Genomic DNA, 18,855 nt, shown 5'->3' with positions numbered 1-18,855 from the left:
GGGTCTGTGACTCTTGCTCAGGCCACTTACACCACACCAGGGCCTGTGGCTGCTGGCTGAGGCCACTTACACCACACCAGGGCCTGTGGCTCTGGCTGAGGCCACTTACACCACACCAGGGCCTGTGGCTCTGGCTGAGGCCACTTACACCACACCAGGGCCTGTGGCTGCTGGCTGAGGCCACTTACACCACACCAGGGCCTGTGGCTCTGGCTGAGGCCACTTAAACCACACCAGGGCCTGTGGCTCTGGCTGAGGCCACTTACACCACACCAGGGCCTTAGTTGCTATTGAGGCCAATTACACCACACCAGGGCCTTAGTTGCTATTGAGGCCAATTACACCACACCAGGGCCTGTGGCTGCTGGCTGAGGCCACTTACACCACACCAGGGCATTAGTTGCTATTGAGGCCACTTACACCACACCAGGGCCTGTGGCACTGGCTGAGGCCACTTACACCACACCAGGGCCTGTGGCTGCTGGCTGAGGCCACCTACACCACACCAGGGCATTAGTTGTTATTGAGGCCAATTACACCACACCAGGGTCTGTGACTCTTGCTCAGGCCACTTACACCACACCAGGGTCTGTGGCTCTTGCTCAGGCCACTTACACCACACCAGGGCCTGTGGCACTGGCTGAGGCCACTTACACCACACCAGGTCCTGTGGCTGCTGGCTGAGGCCACCTACACCACACCAGGGCATTAGTTGCTATTGAGGCCAATTACACCACACCAGGGTCTGTGACTCTTGCTCAGGCCACTTACACCACACCAGGGCCTGTGGCACTGGCTGAGGCCACTTACACCACACCAGGGCCTGTGGCTGCTGGCTGAGGCCACCTACACCACACCAGGGCATTAGTTGCTATTGAGGCCAATTACACCACACCAGGGTCTGTGGCTCTTGCTCAGGCCACTTACACCACACCAGGGCCTGTGGCACTGGCTGAGGCCACTTACACCACACCAGGGCCTGTGGCTCTGGCTGAGGCCACTTACACCACACCAGGGCCTGTGGCTGCTGGCTGAGGCGACTTACACCACACCAAGGCCTTTGGCTGCTGGCTGAGGCCACCTACACCACACCAGGGCCTGAGTGACCGGCTGCGGCCACTTACACCACATCAGGGCCTGTGGCTGCTGGCTGAGGCCACTTACACCACACCAGGGCCTGTGGCTGCTGGCTGAGGCCACTTACACCACACCAGGGCCTTAGTTGCTATTGAGGCCAATTACACCACACCAGGGTCTGTGGCTCTTGCTCAGGCCACTTACACCACACCAGGGCCTGTGGCTGCTGGCTGAGGCCACTTACACCACACCAGGGCATTAGTTGCTATTGAGGCCACTTACACCACACCAGGGCCTGTGGCTGCTGGCTGAGGCCACCTACACCACACCAGGGCATTAGTTGCTATTGAGGCCAATTACACCACACCAGGGTCTGTGGCTCTTGCTCAGGCCACTTACACCACACCAGGGCCTGTGGCACTGGCTGAGGCCACTTACACCACACCAGGGCCTGTGGCTCTGGCTGAGGCCACTTACACCACACCAGGGCCTGTGGCTGCTGGCTGCGGCCACTTACACCACACCAGGGCCTGTGGCTGCTGGCTGAGGCCACTTACACCACACCAGGGCCTGTGGCTGCTGGCTGAGGCCACTTACACCACACCAGTGCCTGTGGCTTCTGGCTGAGGCCACTTACACCACACCAGGGCCTGTGGCTCTTGCTCAGGCCACTCACATCACACCAGGCCCTGCGCTTCTGGCCGAGGCCATCTTCACCAAACCAGGCCCTGTGCTGCTAGCTGTGGCCATGTACAACACACCAGGCCCTGTGCTGGTTCCTGAGGCCATCTTCAACAATCCAGGGCCTGTGCTGTTAGATAAATGCTAAACTGAGCCTTTGGGTTAGGGTATTATGCAAACATGCAGGTATGGTTAAAGGATTGTCTTCGTAACTTCAGGTACTTGCCACCTAATCAGTTGAATCCATAAATTGAGACATTGTGCTGGGGCCAGCAGCTTACGGCCATACCACCCTGAGCACGCCCGACCTCGTCTGATCTCGGAAGCTAAGCAGGGCTGGGCTTGGTTAGTACTTGGATGGGAGACTGCCTGGGAATACCTGGTGCTGTAAGCCTTTCATTTTCATGTCATTGAACCGCTTTTGATCCAGAGAAGGGGTGTATTAAAAGACCAAAAGCAGCTGCCCATTAATGAGGGCACATTAACGACATTGCTTTTGGCTGTTTTCCAATATCTTGTGCTGCTAGCTGATGCCACCTACACCACACCAGGGCCTGAGTGACCGGCTGGGGCCACTTACACCACATCAGGGCCTGTGGCTGCTGGCTGAGGCCACTTACACCACACCAGGGCCTGTGGCTGCTGGCTGAGGCCACCTACACCACACCAGGGCCTTAGTTGCTATTGAGGCCAATTACACCACACCAGGGTCTGTGGCTCTTGCTCAGGCCACTTACACCACACCAGGGCCTGTGGCTGCTGGATGAGGCCACTTACACCACACCAGGGCCTGTGGCTGCTGGCTGAGGCCACCTACACCACACCAGGGCATTAGTTGCTATTGATGCCAATTACACCACACCAGGGTCTGTGGCTCTTGCTCAGGCCACTTACACCACACCAGGGCCTGTGGCACTGGCTGAGGCCACTTACACCACACCAGGACCTGTGGCTCTGGCTGAGGCCACTTACACCACACCAGGGCCTGTGGCTGCTGGCTGAGGCCACTTACACCACACCAGGGCCTGTGGCTGCTGGCTGAGGCCACTTACACCACACCAGGGCCTGTGGCTGCTGGCTGAGGCCACTTACACCACACCAGTGCCTGTGGCTTCTGGCTGAGGCCACTTACACCACACCAGGGCCTGTGGCTCTTGCTCAGGCCACTCACATCACACCAGGCCCTGCGCTTCTGGCCGAGGCCATCTTCACCAAACCAAGCCCTGTGCTGCTAGTTGTGGCCATGTACAACACACCAGGCCCTGTGCTGGTTCCTGAGGCCATCTTCAACAATCCAGGGCCTGTGCTGTTAGATAAATGCTAAACTGAGCCTTTGGGTTAGGGTATTATGCAAACATGCAGGTATGGTTAAAGGATTGTCTTCGTAACTTCAGGTACTTGCCACCTAATCAGTTGAATCCATAAATTGAGACATTGTGCTGGGGCCAGCAGCTTACGGCCATACCACCCTGAGCACGCCCGACCTCGTCTGATCTCGGAAGCTAAGCAGGGCTGGGCTTGGTTAGTACTTGGATGGGAGACTACCTGGGAATACCTGGTGCTGTAAGCCTTTCATTTTCATGTCATTGAACCGCTTTTGATCCAGAGAAGGGGTGTATTAAAAGACCAAAAGCAGCTGCCCATTAATGAGGGCACATTAACAACATTGCTTTTGGCTGTTTTCCAATGTCTTGTGCTGCTAGCTGATGCCACCTACACCACACCAGCGCCTTAGTTGCTATTGAGGCCAATTACACCACACCAGGGTCTGTGGCTCTTGCTCAGGCCACTTACACAACACCAGGGCCTGTGGCACTGGCTGAGGCCACTTACACCACACCAGGGCCTGTGGCTGCTGGCTGAGGCCACCTACACCACACCAGGGCATTAGTTGCTATTGAGGCCAATTACACCACACCAGGGTCTGTGACTCTTGCTCAGGCCACTTAGACCACACCAGGGCCTGTGGCACTGGCTGAGGCCACCTACACCACACCAGGGCCTGTGGCTCTTGCTCAGGCCACTCATATCACACCAGACCCTGTGCTTCTGGCCGAGGCCATCTTCACCAAACCTGGCCCTGTGCTGCTTGCTGTGGCCATGTACAACACACCAGGCCCTGTGCTGGTTCCAGAGGCCATCTTCAACAATCCAGGGCCTGTGCTGTTAGATAAATGCCAAACTGAGCCTTTGGGTTATGGTATTATGCAAACATGCATGTATGGTTATAGGATTGTCTTCGTAACTTCAGGTACTTGCCACCTAATCACTTGAATCCATAAATTGAGACATTGTGCTGGGGCCAGCAGCTTACGGCCATACCACCCTGAGCACGCCCGACCTCGTCTGATCTCGGAAGCTAAGCAGGGCTGGGCTTGGTTAGTACTTGGATGGGAGACTGCCTGGGAATACCTGGTGCTGTAAGCCTTTCATTTTCATGTCATTGAACCGCTTTTGATCCAGAGAAGGGGTGTATTAAAAGACCAAAAGCAGCTGCCCATTAATGAGGGCACATTAACGACATTGCTTTTGGCTCTTTTCCAATGTCTTGTGCTGCTAGCTGATGCCACCTACACCACACCAGGGCCTGAGTGACCGGCCGGGGCCACTTACACCACATCAGGGCCTGTGGCTCTGGCTGAGGCCACTTACACCACACCAGGGCCTGTGGCTGCTGGCTGAGGCCACCTACACCACACCAGGGCCTTAGTTGCTATTGAGGCCACTTACACCACACCAGGGCCTGTGGCTGCTGGCTGAGGCCACATACACCACACCAGGGCCTTAGTTGCTATTGAGGCCAATTACACCACACCAGGGCCTTTGGCTCTTGCTCAGGCCACTTACACCACACCAGGGCCTGTGGCTGCTGGCTGAGGCCACTTACACCACACCAGGGCCTGTGGCTGCTGGCTGAGGCCACTTACACCACACCACGGCCTTAGTTGCTATTGATGCCACTTACACCACACCAGGGCCTGTGGCTGCTGGCTGAGGCCACATACACCACACCACGGCCTTATTTGCTTCTGAGGCCACTTACACCACACCAGGGCCTTAGTTGCTATTGAGGCCACTTACTCCACACCAGGGCCTGTGGCACTGGCTGAGGCCACTTACACCACACCAGGGCCTTAGTTGCTATTGAGGCCAATTACACCACACCAGGGTCTGTGGCTCTTGCTCAGGCCACTTACACCACACCAGGGCCTGTGGCTGCTGGCTGAGGCCACTTACACCACACCAGGGCATTAGTTGCTATTGAGGCCACTTACACCACACCAGGGCCTGTGGCTGCTGGCTGAGGCCACCTACACCACACCAGGGCATTAGTTGCTATTGAGGCCAATTACACCACACCAGGGTCTGTGGCTCTTGCTCAGGCCACTTACACCACACCAGGGCCTGTGGCACTGGCTGAGGCCACTTACACCACACCAGGGCCTGTGGCTCTGGCTGAGGCCACTTACACCACACCAGGGCCTGTGGCTGCTGGCTGAGGCCACTTACACCACACCAGGGCCTGTGGCTGCTGGCTGAGGCCACTTACACCACACCAGTGCCTGTGGCTTCTGGCTGAGGCCACTTACACCACACCAGGGCCTGTGGCTCTGGCTGAGGCCACTTACACCACACCAGGGCCTGTGGCTGCTGGCTGAGGCCACTTACACCACACCAGGGCCTGTGGCTCTGGCTGAGGCCACTTACACCACACCAGGGCCTGTGGCTCTGGCTGAGGCCACTTACACCACACCAGGGCCTGTGGCTGCTGGCTGAGGCCACTTACACCACACCAGGGCCTTAGTTGCTATTGAGGCCAATTACACCACACCAGGGCCTGTGGTCTTGCTCAGGCCACTTACACCACACCAGGGCCTGTGGCTCTTGCTCAGGCCACTTACACCACACCAGGGCCTGTGGCTCTTGCTCAGGCCACTTACACCACACCAGGGCCTGTGGCTCTTGCTCAGGCCACTCATATCACACCAGGCCCTGTGCTTCTGGCCGAGGCCATCTTCACCAAACCAGGCCCTGTGCTGCTAGCTGTGGCCATGTACAACACACCAGGCCCTGTTCTGGTTCCTGAGGCCATCTTCAACAATCCAGGGCCTGTGCTGTTGGATAAATGCTAAACTGAGCCTTTGGGTTAGGGTATTATGCAAACATGCAGGTATGGTTATAGGATTGTCTTCGTAACTTCAGGTACTTGCCACCTAATCACTTGAATCCATAAATTGAGACATTGTGCTGCGGCCAGCAGCTTACGGCCATACCACCCTGAGCACGCCCGACCTCGTCTGATCTCGGAAGCTAAGCAGGGCTGGGCTTGGTTAGTACTTGGATGGGAGACTTCCTTGGAATACCTGGTGCTGTAAGCCTTTCATTTTCATGTCATTGAACCGCTTTTGATCCAGAGAAGGGGTGTATTAAAAGACCAAAAGCAGCTGCCCATTAATGAGGGCACATTAACGACATTGCTTTTGGCTCTTTTCCAATGTCTTGTGCTGCTAGCTGATGCCACCTACACCACACCAGGGCCTGAGTGACCGGCTGGGGGCACTTACACCACATCAGGGCCTGTGGCTCTGGCTGAGGCCACTTACACCACACCAGGGCCTGTGGCTGCTGGCTGAGGCCACTTACACCACACCAGGGCCTGTGGCTGCTGGCTGAGGCCACTTACACCACACCAGGGCCTGTGGCTGCTGGCTGAGGCCACTTACACCACACCAGGGCCTGTGGCTGCTGGCTGAGGCCACTTAAACCACACCAGGGCCTGTGGCTGCTGGCTGAGGCCACTTACACCACACAAGGGCCTGTGGCTGCTGGCTGAGGCCACTTACACCACACCAGGGCCTGTGGCTGCTGGCTGAGGCCACCTACACCACACCAGGGCCTGTAGCTCTTGCTCAGGCCACTCATATCACACCAGACCCTGTGCTTCTGGCCAAGGCCATCTTCACCAAACCTGGCCCAGTGCTGCTTGCTGTGGCCATGTACAACACACCAGGCCCTGTGCTGCTGGCTGAGGCCACTTACACCACACCAGGGCCTTAGTTGCTATTGAGGCCACTTACACCACACCAGGGCCTTATTTGCTTCTGAGGCCACTTACACCACACCAGGGCCTGTGGCTGCTGGCTGAGGCCACCTACACCACACCAGGGCATTAGTTGCTATTGAGGCCAATTACACCACACCAGGGTCTGTGACTCTTGCTCAGGCCACTTACACCACACCAGGGCCTGTGGCACTGGCTGAGTCCACTTACACCACACCAGGGCCTGTGGCTGCTGGCTGAGGCCACTTACACCACACCAGGGCCTGTGGCTGCTGGCTCAGGCCACTTACACCACACCAGGGCCTGTGGCTGCTGGCTGAGGCCACTTACACCACACCAGGGCCTGTGGCTGCTGGCTGAGGCCACTTACACCACACCAGTGCCTGTGGCTGCTGGCTGAGGCCACTTACACCACACCAGGGCATTAGTTGCTATTGAGGCCCCTTACACCACACCAGGGTCTGTGGCTCTTGCTCAGGCCACTTACACCACACCAGGGCCTGTGGCACTGGCTGAGGCCACTTACACTACACCAGGGCCTGTGGCTCTGGCTGAGGCCACTTACACCACACCAGGGCCTGTGGCTGCTGGCTGAGGCCACTTACACCACACCAGGGCCTTAGTTGCTATTGAGGCCAATTACACCACACCAGGGCCTGTGGTCTTGCTCAGGCCACTTACACCACACCAGGGCCTGTGGCTCTTGCTCAGGCCACTTACTCCACACCAGGGCCTGTGGCTCTTGCTCAGGCCACTTACACCACACCAGGGCCTGTGGCTCTTGCTCAGGCCACTTACACCACACCAGGGCCTGTGGCTGCTGGCTGAGGCCACTTACACCACACCAGGGCATTAGTTGCTATTGAGGCCAATTACACCACACCAGGGCCTGTGGCTCTGGCTGAGGCCACTTACACCACACCAGGGCCTGTGGCTGCTGGATGAGGCGACTTACACCACACCAAGGCCTGTGGCTGCTGGCTGAGGCCACTTACACCACACCAGGGCCTTAGTTGCTATTGAGGCCACTTACACCACACCAGGGCCTGTGGCTGCTGGCTGAGGCCACATACACCACACCACGGCCTTATTTGCTTCTGAGGCCACTTACACCACACCAGGGCCTGTGGCTGCTGGCTGAGGCCACTTACACCACACCAGGGCCTGTGGCTGCTGGCTGAGGCCACCTACACCACACCAGGGCCTTAGTTGCTATTGAGGCCAATTACACCACACCAGGGTCTGTGGCTCTTGCTCAGGCCACTTACACCACACCAGGGCATTAGTTGCTATTGAGGCCAATTACACCACACCAGGGTCTGTGGCTCTTGCTCAGGCCACTTACACCACACCAGGGCCTGTGGCTCTGGCTGAGGCCACTTACACCACACCAGGGCCTTAGTTGCTATTGAGGCCACTTACACCACACCATGGCCTGTGGCTCTGGCTGAGGCCACTTACACCACACCAGGGCCTGTGGCTCTGGCTGAGGCCACTTACACCACACCAGGGCCTTAGTTGCTATTGAGGCCAATTACACCACACCAGGGCCTGTGGCTCTTGCTCAGGCCACTCATATCACACCAGGGCCTGTGCTTCTGGCCGAGGCCATCTTCACCAAACCAGGCCCTGTGCTGCTAGCTGTGGTCATGTACAACACACCAGGCCCTGTTCTGGTTCCTGAGGCCATCTTCAACAATCCAGGGCCTGTGCTGTTGGATAAATGCTAAACTGAGCCTTTGGGTTAGGGTATTATGCAAACATGCAGGTATGGTTATAGGATTGTCTTCGTAACTTCAGGTACTTGCCACCTAATTACTTGAATCCATAAATTGAGACATTGTGCTGGAGCCAGCAGCTTACGGCCATACCACCCTGAGCACGCCTGACCTCGTCTGATCTCGGAAGCTAAGCAGGGCTGGGCTTGGTTAGTACTTGGATGGGAGACTTCCTTGGAATACCTGGTGCTGTAAGCCTTTCATTTTCATGTCATTGAACCGCTTTTGATCCAGAGAAGGGGTGTATTAAAAGACCAAAAGCAGCTGCCCATTAATGAGGGCACATTAACGACATTGCTTTTGGCTGTTTTCCAATGTCTTGTGCTGCTAGCTGATGCCACCTACACCACACCAGGGCCTGAGTGACCGGCTGGGGCCACTTACACCATATCAGGGCCTGTGGCTCTGGCTGAGGCCACTTACACCACACCAAGGCCTGTGGCTGCTGGCTGAGGCCACCTACACCACACCAGGGCCTTAGTTGCTATTGAGGCCAATTACACCACACCAGGGTCTGTGGCTCTTGCTCAGGCCACTTACACCACACCAGGGCCTGTGGCTGCTGGCTGAGGCCACTTACACCACACAAGGGCCTGTGGCTGCTGGTTGAGACCACTTACACCACACCAGGGCCTGTGGCTCTTGCTCAGGCCACTTACACCACACCAGGGCCTGTGGCTCTGGCTGAGGCCACTTACACCACACCACGGCCTTATTTGCTTCTGAGGCCACTTACACCACACCAGGGCCTGTGGCTGCTGGCTGAGGCCAAATACGCCACACCAGGGCCTTAGTTGCTATTGAGGCCAATTACACCACACCAGGGCCTCTGGCACTGGCTGAGGCCACTTACACCACACCAGGGCCTGTGGCTGCTGGCTGAGGCCACTTACACCACACCAGGGCCTGTGGCTGCTGGATGAGGCGACTTACACCACACCAAGGCCTGTGGCTGCTGGCTGAGGCCACTTACACCACACCACGGCCTTAGTTGCTATTGAGGCCACTTACACCACACCAGGGCCTGTGGCTGCTGGCTGTGGCCATGTACACCACACAAGGGCCTGTGGCTGCTGGCTGAGGCCACATACACCACACCAGGGCCTTAGTTGCTATTGAGGCCAATTACACCACACCAGGGCCTGTGGCTGCTGGCTGAGGCCACATACACCACAACACGGCCTTATTTGCTTCTGAGGCCACTTACACCACACCAGGGCCTGTGGCTGCTGGCTGAGGCCACATACACCACACCAGGGCCTTAGTTGCTATTGAGGCCAATTACACCACACCAGGGCCTGTGGCTCTTGCTCAGGCCACTTACACCACACCAGGGCCTGTGGCTTCTGGCTGAGGCCACTTACACCACACCAGGGCCTGTGGCTGCTGGCTGAGGCCACTTACACCACACCACGGCCTTAGTTGCTATTGAGGCCACTTACACCACACCAGGGCCTGTGGCTGCTGGCTGAGGCCACATACACCACACCACGGCCTTATTTGCTTCTGAGGCCACTTACACCACACCAGGGCCTGTGGCTGCTGGCTGAGGCCACTTACACCACACCAGGTCCTGTGGCTGCTGGCTGAGGCCACTTACACCACACCAGGGCATTAGTTGCTATTGAGGCCAATTACACCACACCAGGGTCTGTGGCTCTTGCTCAGGCCACTTACACCACACCAGGGCCTGTGGCACTGGCTGAGGCCACTTACACCACACCAGTGCCTGTGGCTGCTGGATGAGGCGACTTACACCACACCAAGGCCTGTGGCTGCTGGCTGAGGCCACTTACACCACACCAGTGCCTGTGGCTGCTGGCTGAGGCCAATTACACCACACCAGGGTCTGTGGCTCTTGCTCAGGCCACTTACACCACACCAGGGCCTGTGGCTGCTGGCTGAGGCCACTTACACCACACCAGTGCCTGTGGCTGCTGGATGAGGCGACTTACACCACACCAAGGCCTGTGGCTGCTGGCTGAGGCCACCTACACCACACCACGGCCTTATTTGCTTCTGAGGCCACTTACACCACACCAGGGTCTGTGGCTGCTGGCTGAGGCCACTTACACCACACCAGGGCCTGTGGCTGCTGGCTGAGGCCACCTACACCACACCAGGGCCTTAGTTGCTATTGAGGCCAATTACACCACACCAGGGTCTGTGGCTCTTGCTCAGGCCACTTACACCACACCAGGGCCTGTGGCTGCTGGCTGAGGCCACTTACACCACACCAGGGCATTAGTTGCTATTGAGGCCAATTACACCACACCAGGGTCTGTGGCTCTTGCTCAGGCCACTTACACCACACCAGGGCCTGTGGCTCTGGCTGAGGCCACTTACACCACACCAGGGCCTTAGTTGCTATTGAGGCCACTTACACCACACCATGGCCTGTGGCTCTGGCTGAGGCCACTTACACCACACCAGGGCCTGTGGCTCTGGCTGAGGCCACTTACACCACACCAGGGCCTTAGTTGCTATTGAGGCCAATTACACCACACCAGGGCCTGTGGCTCTTGCTCAGGCCACTCATATCACACCAGGGCCTGTGCTTCTGGCCGAGGCCATCTTCACCAAACCAGGCCCTGTGCTGCTAGCTGTGGCCATGTACAACACACCAGGCCCTGTTCTGGTTCCTGAGGCCATCTTCAACAATCCAGGGCCTGTGCTGTTGGATAAATGCTAAACTGAGCCTTTGGGTTAGGGTATTATGCAAACATGCAGGTATGGTTATAGGATTGTCTTCGTAACTTCAGGTACTTGCCACCTAATTACTTGAATCCATAAATTGAGACATTGTGCTGGAGCCAGCAGCTTACGGCCATACCACCCTGAGCACGCCTGACCTCGTCTGATCTCGGAAGCTAAGCAGGGCTGGGCTTGGTTAGTACTTGGATGGGAGACTTCCTTGGAATACCTGGTGCTGTAAGCCTTTCATTTTCATGTCATTGAACCGCTTTTGATCCAGAGAAGGGGTGTATTAAAAGACCAAAAGCAGCTGCCCATTAATGAGGGCACATTAACGACATTGCTTTTGGCTGTTTTCCAATGTCTTGTGCTGCTAGCTGATGCCACCTACACCACACCAGGGCCTGAGTGACCGGCTGGGGCCACTTACACCATATCAGGGCCTGTGGCTCTGGCTGAGGCCACTTACACCACACCAAGGCCTGTGGCTGCTGGCTGAGGCCACCTACACCACACCAGGGCCTTAGTTGCTATTGAGGCCAATTACACCACACCAGGGTCTGTGGCTCTTGCTCAGGCCACTTACACCACACCAGGGCCTGTGGCTGCTGGCTGAGGCCACTTACACCACACAAGGGCCTGTGGCTGCTGGTTGAGACCACTTACACCACACCAGGGCCTGTGGCTCTTGCTCAGGCCACTTACACCACACCAGGGCCTGTGGCTCTGGCTGAGGCCACTTACACCACACCACGGCCTTATTTGCTTCTGAGGCCACTTACACCACACCAGGGCCTGTGGCTGCTGGCTGAGGCCACATACACCACACCAGGGCCTTAGTTGCTATTGAGGCCAATTACACCACACCAGGGCCTCTGGCACTGGCTGAGGCCACTTACACCACACCAGGGCCTGTGGCTGCTGGCTGAGGCCACTTACACCACACCAGGGCCTGTGGCTGCTGGATGAGGCGACTTACACCACACCAAGGCCTGTGGCTGCTGGCTGAGGCCACTTACACCACACCACGGCCTTAGTTGCTATTGAGGCCACTTACACCACACCAGGGCCTGTGGCTGCTGGCTGTGGCCATGTACACCACACAAGGGCCTGTGGCTGCTGGCTGAGGCCACATACACCACACCAGGGCCTTAGTTGCTATTGAGGCCAATTACACCACACCAGGGCCTGTGGCTGCTGGCTGAGGCCACATACACCACAACACGGCCTTATTTGCTTCTGAGGCCACTTACACCACACCAGGGCCTGTGGCTGCTGGCTGAGGCCACATACACCACACCAGGGCCTTAGTTGCTATTGAGGCCAATTACACCACACCAGGGCCTGTGGCTCTTGCTCAGGCCACTTACACCACACCAGGGCCTGTGGCTTCTGGCTGAGGCCACTTACACCACACCAGGGCCTGTGGCTGCTGGCTGAGGCCACTTACACCACACCACGGCCTTAGTTGCTATTGAGGCCATTTACACCACACCAGGGCCTGTGGCTGCTGGCTGAGGCCACATACACCACACCACGGCCTTATTTGCTTCTGAGGCCACTTACACCACACCAGGGCCTGTGGCTGCTGGCTGAGGCCACTTACACCACACCAGGTCCTGTGGCTGCTGGCTGAGGCCACTTACACCACACCAGGGCATTAGTTGCTATTGAGGCCAATTACACCACAACAGGGTCTGTGGCTCTTGCTCAGGCCACTTACACCACACCAGGGCCTGTGGCACTGGCTGAGGCCACTTACACCACACCAGTGCCTGTGGCTGCTGGATGAGGCGACTTACACCACACCAAGGCCTGTGGCTGCTGGCTGAGGCCACTTACACCACACCAGTGCCTGTGGCTGCTGGCTGAGGCCAATTACACCACACCAGGGTCTGTGGCTCTTGCTCAGGCCACTTACACCACACCAGGGCCTGTGGCTGCTGGCTGAGGCCACTTACACCACACCAGTGCCTGTGGCTGCTGGATGAGGCGACTTACACCACACCAAGGCCTGTGGCTGCTGGCTGAGGCCACTTACACCACACCAGGGCCTTAGTTGCTATTGAGGCCACTTACACCACACCAGGGCCTGTGGCTGCTGGCTGTGGCCATGTACACCACACCAGGGCCTGTGGCTGCTGGCTGATGCCACATACACCACACCAGGGCCTTAGTTGCTATTGAGGCCAATTACACCACACCAGGGCCTGTGGCACTGGCTGAGGCCACTTACACCACACCAGGGCCTGTGGCTGCTGGCTGAGGCCACTTACACCACACCAGGGCCTGTGGCTGCTGGCTGAGGCCACTTACACCACACCAGGGCCTGTGGCTCTGGCTCAGGCCACTCATATCACACCAGACCCTGTGCTTCTGGCCGAGGCCATCTTCACCCAACCAGGCCCTGTGCTGCTAGCTGTGGCCATGTACAACACACCAGGCCCTGTGCTGGTTCCAGAGGCCATCTTCAACAATCCAGGGCCTGTGCTGTTGGATAAATGCCAAACTGAGCCTTTGGGTTAGGGTATTATGCAAACATGCAGGTATGGTTAAAGGATTGTTTTCGTAACTTCAGGTACTTGCCACCTAATCAGTTGAATCCATAAATTGAGACATTGTGCTGGGGCCAGCAGCTTACGGCCATACCACCCTGAGCACGCCCGACCTCGTCTGATCTCGGAAGCTAAGCAGGGCTGGGCTTGGTTAGTACTTGGATGGGAGACTGCCTGGGAATACCTGGTGCTGTAAGCCTTTCATGTCATTGAACCGCTTTTGATCCAGAGAAGGGGTGTATTAAAAGACCAAAAGCAGCTGCCCATTAATGAGGGCACATTAACGACATTGCTTTTGGCTGTTTTCCAATGTCTTGTGCTGCTAGCTGATGCCACCTACACCACACCAGGGCCTGAGTGACCGGCTGGGGCCACTTACACCACATCAGGGCCTGTGGCTGCTGGCTGAGGCCACTTACACCACACCAGGGCCTGTGGCTGCTGGCTGAGGCCACTTACACCACACCAGGGCCTGTGGCTGCTGGCTGAGGCCACCTACACCACACCAGGGCCTTAGTTGCTATTGAGGCCAATTACACCACACCAGGGTCTGTGGCTCTTGCTCAGGCCACTTACACCACACCAGGGCCTGTGGCTGCTGGATGAGGCCACTTACACCACACGAGGGCATTAGTTGCTATTGAGGCCACTTACACCACACCAGGGCCTGTGGCTGCTGGCTGAGGCCACCTACACCACACCAGGGCATTAGTTGCTATTGAGGCCAATTACACCACACCAGGGTCTGTGGCTCTTGCTCAGGCCACTTACACCACACCAGGGCCTGTGGCACTGGCTGAGGCCACTTACACCACACCAGGACCTGTGGCTCTGGCTGAGGCCACTTACACCACACCAGGGCCTGTGGCTGCTGGCTGAGGCCACTTACACCACACCAGGGCCTGTGGCTGATGGCTGAGGCCACTTACACCACACCAGGGCCTGTGGCTGCTGGCTGAGGCCACTTACACCACACCAGTGCCTGTGGCTTCTGGCTGAGGCCACTTACACCACACCAGGGCCTGTGGCTCTTGCTCAGGCCACTCACATCACACCAGGCCCCTGCGCTTCTGGCCGAGGCCATCTTCACCAAACCAGGCCCTGTGCTGCTACCTGTGGCCATGTACAACACACCAGGCCCTGTGCTGGTTCCTGAGGCCATCTTCAACAATCCAGGGCCTGTGCTGTTAGATAAATGCTAAACTGAGCCTTTGGGTTAGGGTATTATGCAAACATGCAGGTATGGTTAAAGGATTGTCTTCGTAACTTCAGGTACTTGCCACCTAATCAGTTGAATCCATAAATTGAGACATTGTGCTGGGGCCAGCAGCTTACGGCCATACCACCCTGAGCACGCCCGACCTCGTCTGATCTCGGAAGCTAAGCAGGGCTGGGCTTGGTTAGTACTTGGATGGGAGACTACCTGGGAATACCTGGTGCTGTAAGCCTTTCATTTTCATGTCATTGAACCGCTTTTGATCCAGAGAAGGGGTGTATTAAAAGACCAAAAGCAGCTGCCCATTAATGAGGGCACATTAACGACATTGCTCTTGGCTGTTTTCCAATGTCTTGTGCTGCTAGCTGATGCCACCTACACCACACCAGGGCCTGAGTGACCGGCTGGGGCCACTTACACCACATCAGGGCCTGTGGCTCTGGCTGAGGCCACTTACACCACACCAGGGCCTGTGGCTGCTGGCTGAGGCCACTTACACCACACCAGGGCCTGTGGCTGCTGGCTGAGGCCACCTACACCACACCAGGGCCTTAGTTGCTATTGAGGCCACTTACACCACACCAGGGCCTGTGGCTGCTGGCTGAGGCCACATACACCACACCAGGGCCTTAGTTGCTATTGAGGCCAATTACACCACACCAGGGCCTGTGGCTCTTGCTCAGGCCACTTACACCACACCAGGGCCTGTGGCTGCTGGCTGAGGCCACTTACACCACACCAGGGCCTGTGGCTGCTGGCTGAGGCCACTTACACCACACCAGGGCCTTAGTTGCTATTGAGGCCACTTACACCACACCAGGGCCTGTGGCTGCTGGCTGAGGCCACATACACAACACCACGGCCTTATTTGCTTCTGAGGCCACTTACACCACACCAGGGCCTGTGGCTGCTGGCTGAGGCCACATACACCACACCAGGGCCTTAGTTGCTATTGAGGCCAATTACACCACACCAGGGTCTGTGGCTCTTGCTCAGGCCACTTACACCACACCAGGGCCTGTGGCTGCTGGCTGAGGCCACTTACACCACACCAGGGCATTAGTTGCTATTGAGGCCACTTACACCACACCAGGGCCTGTGGCTGCTGGCTGAGGCCACCTACACCACACCAGGGCATTAGTTGCTATTGAGGCCAATTACACCACACCAGGGTCTGTGGCTCTTGCTCAGGCCACTTACACCACACCAGGGCCTGTGGCACTGGCTGAGGCCACTTACACCACACCAGGGCCTGTGGCTCTGGCTGAGGCCACTTACACCACACCAGGGCCTGTGGCTGCTGGCTGAGGCCACTTACACCACACCAGGGCCTGTGGCTGCTGGCTGAGGCCACTTACACCACACCAGTGCCTGTGGCTTCTGGCTGAGGCCACTTACACCACACCAGGGCCTTAGTTGCTATTGAGGCCAATTACACCACACCAGGGTCTGTGACTCTTGCTCAGGCCACTTACACCACACCAGGGCCTGTGGCACTGGCTGAGGCCACTTACACCACACCAGGGCCTGTGGCTGCTGGCTGAGGCCACTTACACCACACCAGGGCCTGTGGCTGCTGGCTGAGGCCACTTACACCACACCAGGGCCTGTGGCTGCTGGCTGAGGGCACTTACACCACACCAGGGCCTGTGGCTGCTGGCTGAGGCCACCTACACCACACCAGGGCTTTAGTTGCTATTGAGGCCAATTACACCACACCAGGGTCTGTGGCTCTTGCTCAGGCCACTTACACCACACCAGGGCCTGTGGCTGCTGGCTGAGGCCACTTACACCACACCAGGGCATTAGTTGCTATTGAGGCCACTTACACCACACCAGGGCCTGTGGCTGCTGGCTGAGGCCACCTACACCACACCAGGGCATTAGTTGCTATTGAGGCCACTTACACCACACCAGGGCCTGTGGCACTGGCTGAGGCCACTTACACCACACCAGGGCCTTAGTTGCTATTGAGGCCACTTACACCACACCAGGGCCTGTGGCTGCTGGCTGAGGCCACATACACCACACCACGGCCTTATTTGCTTCTGAGGCCACTTACACCACACCAGGGCCTGTGGCTGCTGGCTGAGGCCACTTACACCACACCAGGTCCTGTGGCTGCTGGCTGAGGCCACTTACACCACACCAGGGCATTAGTTGCTATTGAGGCCAATTACACCACAACAGGGTCTGTGGCTCTTGCTCAGGCCACTTACACCACACCAGGGCCTGTGGCACTGGCTGAGGCCACTTACACCACACCAGTGCCTGTGGCTGCTGGCTGAGGCCACATACACCACACCACGGCCTTATTTGCTTCTGAGGCCACTTACACCACACCAGGGCCTGTGGCTGCTGGCTGAGGCCACTTACACCACACCAGGTCCTGTGGCTGCTGGCTGAGGCCACTTACACCACACCAGGGCATTAGTTGCTATTGAGGCCAATTACACCACAACAGGGTCTGTGGCACTGGCTGAGGCCACTTACACCACACCAGTGCCTGTGGCTGCTGGCTGAGGCCACATACACCACACCACGGCCTTATTTGCTTCTGAGGCCACTTACACCACACCAGGGCCTGTGGCTGCTGGCTGAGGCCAATTACACCACACCAGGGCCTGTGGCACTGGCTGAGGCCACTTACACCACACCAGTGCCTGTGGCTGCTGGATGAGGCGACTTACACCACACCAAGGCCTGTGGCTGCTGGCTGAGGCCACTTACACCACACCAGTGCCTGTGGCTGCTGGCTGAGGCCAATTACACCACACCAGGGTCTGTGGCTCTTGCTCAGGCCACTTACACCACACCAGGGCCTGTGGCTGCTGGCTGAGGCCACTTACACCACACCAGTGCCTGTGGCTGCTGGATGAGGCGACTTACACCACACCAAGGCCTGTGGCTGCTGGCTGAGGCCACTTACACCACACCAGGGCCTTAGTTGCTATTGAGGCCACTTACACCACACCAGGGCCTGTGGCTGCTGGCTGTGGCCATGTACACCACACCAGGGCCTGTGGCTGCTGGCTGATGCCACATACACCACACCAGGGCCTTAGTTGCTATTGAGGCCAATTACACCACACCAGGGCCTGTGGCACTGGCTGAGGCCACTTACACCACACCAGGGCCTGTGGCTGCTGGCTGAGGCCACTTACACCACACCAGGGCCTGTGGCTGCTGGCTGAGGCCACTTACACCACACCAGGGCCTGTGGCTCTTGCTCAGGCCACTCATATCACACCAGACCCTGTGCTTCTGGCCGAGGCCATCTTCACCCAACCAGGCCCTGTGCTGCTAGCTGTGGCCATGTACAACACACCAGGCCCTGTGCTGGTTCCAGAGGCCATCTTCAACAATCCAGGGCCTGTGCTGTTGGATAAATGCCAAACTGAGCCTTTGGGTTAGGGTATTATGCAAACATGCAGGTATGGTTAAAGGATTGTTTTCGTAACTTCAGGTACTTGCCACCTAATCAGTTGAATCCATAAATTGAGACATTGTGCTGGGGCCAGCAGCTTACGGCCATACCACCCTGAGCACGCCCGACCTCGTCTGATCTCGGAAGCTAAGCAGGGCTGGGCTTGGTTAGTACTTGGATGGGAGACTGCCTGGGAATACCTGGTGCTGTAAGCCTTTCATGTCATTGAACCGCTTTTGATCCAGAGAAGGGGTGTATTAAAAGACCAAAAGCAGCTGCCCATTAATGAGGGCACATTAACGACATTGCTTTTGGCTGTTTTCCAATGTCTTGTGCTGCTAGCTGATGCCACCTACACCACACCA

General features: G+C 57.5%; 9 non-coding genes across 9 annotated transcripts; all 9 read left to right on the top strand.

Annotated features, from left to right (window-relative positions):
- Nucleotides 1-2,033: 2,033 nt before the first annotated feature.
- On the top strand, nucleotides 2,034-2,152 carry LOC145426307 (5S ribosomal RNA). The gene has a single exon (XR_013907016.1). It is a non-coding gene; the product is annotated as a 5S ribosomal RNA (ribosomal RNA).
- A 1,057-nt stretch (nucleotides 2,153-3,209) lies between these two features.
- LOC145427056 (5S ribosomal RNA) lies at nucleotides 3,210-3,328 on the top strand. The gene has a single exon (XR_013907780.1). It is a non-coding gene; the product is annotated as a 5S ribosomal RNA (ribosomal RNA).
- Nucleotides 3,329-4,066: 738 nt separating this feature from the next.
- LOC145426306 (5S ribosomal RNA) lies at nucleotides 4,067-4,185 on the top strand. The gene has a single exon (XR_013907015.1). It is a non-coding gene; the product is annotated as a 5S ribosomal RNA (ribosomal RNA).
- Nucleotides 4,186-6,018: 1,833 nt separating this feature from the next.
- On the top strand, nucleotides 6,019-6,137 carry LOC145426718 (5S ribosomal RNA). The gene has a single exon (XR_013907432.1). It is a non-coding gene; the product is annotated as a 5S ribosomal RNA (ribosomal RNA).
- Nucleotides 6,138-8,677: 2,540 nt separating this feature from the next.
- On the top strand, nucleotides 8,678-8,796 carry LOC145427099 (5S ribosomal RNA). Its single transcript, XR_013907823.1, has one exon. It is a non-coding gene; the product is annotated as a 5S ribosomal RNA (ribosomal RNA).
- A 2,621-nt stretch (nucleotides 8,797-11,417) lies between these two features.
- On the top strand, nucleotides 11,418-11,536 carry LOC145427098 (5S ribosomal RNA). Its single transcript, XR_013907822.1, has one exon. It is a non-coding gene; the product is annotated as a 5S ribosomal RNA (ribosomal RNA).
- A 2,391-nt stretch (nucleotides 11,537-13,927) lies between these two features.
- LOC145426305 (5S ribosomal RNA) lies at nucleotides 13,928-14,046 on the top strand. Its single transcript, XR_013907014.1, has one exon. It is a non-coding gene; the product is annotated as a 5S ribosomal RNA (ribosomal RNA).
- A 1,130-nt stretch (nucleotides 14,047-15,176) lies between these two features.
- LOC145427045 (5S ribosomal RNA) lies at nucleotides 15,177-15,295 on the top strand. Its single transcript, XR_013907769.1, has one exon. It is a non-coding gene; the product is annotated as a 5S ribosomal RNA (ribosomal RNA).
- A 3,291-nt stretch (nucleotides 15,296-18,586) lies between these two features.
- Nucleotides 18,587-18,705, top strand: LOC145426304 (5S ribosomal RNA). The gene has a single exon (XR_013907013.1). It is a non-coding gene; the product is annotated as a 5S ribosomal RNA (ribosomal RNA).
- The last annotated feature ends 150 nt before the right edge of the window (nucleotides 18,706-18,855 follow it).

This window comes from Astatotilapia calliptera, chromosome 3 (genome assembly GCF_964374335.1).
Source record: "Astatotilapia calliptera chromosome 3, fAstCal68.1, whole genome shotgun sequence".
Lineage (NCBI taxonomy): Eukaryota > Metazoa > Chordata > Actinopteri > Cichliformes > Cichlidae > Astatotilapia > Astatotilapia calliptera.
Note: the sequence above shows the minus strand (reverse complement) of the source record. Positions and strands in the feature narration are given on the sequence as shown.